This window comes from Gavialis gangeticus, unplaced genomic scaffold, assembly GCF_001723915.1.
Source record: "Gavialis gangeticus isolate Ggan-Ray unplaced genomic scaffold, GavGan_comp1, whole genome shotgun sequence".
Lineage (NCBI taxonomy): Eukaryota > Metazoa > Chordata > Crocodylia > Gavialidae > Gavialis > Gavialis gangeticus.
In genome coordinates, this window is record NW_017728994.1 from 57403338 (window position 1) to 57404896 (window position 1559).

The window sequence follows — 1559 nt, forward strand, 5'->3', positions numbered from 1 at the left end:
GTTCTTGTGGGTGACGCTTGGTTTAGTGGTCCAAGGCTTCTTCCGCCCTCGTCTTCCTCTTCCCCCGACAAGCCGAAGGTAGTTAAGATATTTTTCTTTGTCTCCTAAGAAAACCAAATGAGGCAGCCAACAATCACTTTTCAGTGGGCATTTCTTGAGTGATCGAAGACTTGCTGTTTCTTTTACTCTCTCTCCAAATCTAGCTCTTGCAAGAGCCTCATTAATGTTATCCCAGTGGTCTTTTAGCATTGAATGGTAAGCTTTCATTTTGTTCATATATCCTGTGGATATCTTCCTTTTTTTTAATAGCTCGCTGAATATAGGTCTGCTAGTCTAGTTGTTATAGTGAGTTGCTGCTTAGGAAAAGGGCTGGAATTGAAAATCTCCTGTTCTGTTAACAGGGTTTCTTTGTATGTAGCGCTAAAAGTGCCTGGTGCATTCTTCCCACCTGTCTGCTTGGTATTTACAGCACTTTTCTTAATCTTCTTTTTTTCCTTCAGCTGCCTAATGTTCTTAATTTCAGTAGTTTGCCCTATATTTTTCTTCTGCTGCTTTTCAGTTAGTGTGATACTGTCTAGTCTGCTTTAGATATTAGCAATGTTCCTGTTGTCTTGGTAACAAAGATCTTACCAAAGCCTGTTTAAATTAATGGAAAGAGGCCGATTGACTTCAGTGGGTCTTAGACCAGGCTTGAAGTGCTAAGTGAAATGTATATGGAAACACAGAGGAAAAGAATATAATCGGGCATTTTTCTGCATCCTCTTCAAGTTTGTGCATAGATGCTACTAGGGTCTCTCTGTTGTCCGTTTAATGAAGATGCCGGCTTTCTCGTCTTTGGAGTCCTTGGTAAGAACGACCCACGCGCCTTGAGAGACTCTCTCTCTTCCAGGACCTTCGCTTCCCGTGTTTGTCTGATTGTCATCAAATGTCAAGCAAGAGGGAGGAGCTTCTGAGGGCATCAGGACTTTCACAGGCATCGTGGTTTCTTCCCACGAGAGGGAAGAACCGGACTGGGCTTTGTCACGGGAAGCTCTTTGTTCCTTCCTCCCCGCTCCCACTGTTTCAAGCTAGGAAGGCGGGGGGAGGAGGGGAACCACTTTAAAATGCCTGGGTGGTATTTAAGATACCAGAAAATATGGTCACTACAGTAGAGAGTCATTACCAACAGTTTGTGGTGTAGAGACTGTGACACAGTGATTAATCAACGGTGAAACGACGAATGAGTTAATCCAGGGCTTTCTAAACACTTGTCTGTGCAGCCCCTGCCCCATGGCAGCAAAGGAGGAACCCGCGCCGACCCTAACAGCTGCACTGTTTGCCCTTTCTCCTTCCTGGTGTTTTCTACCTGCGTGCCTCAGTGCGGCGTCTTCGCTGGTTCTTCCCTGGGTCGTTTCATGCTGTTTTTATTCCCAGGTCAGCTCTCCCTTGAGTTGTCCCCGCTCCTATGCTCCACCCCAGTTGCCCAAGGCTGAGCTGATGTCTCCCAGCAGGTCCCAAGTCACAGGCTCCTTCATTGCTGGTGCCTAGGGAGGGAGCAGGTCCTGCCGAGTCTCAGCCCC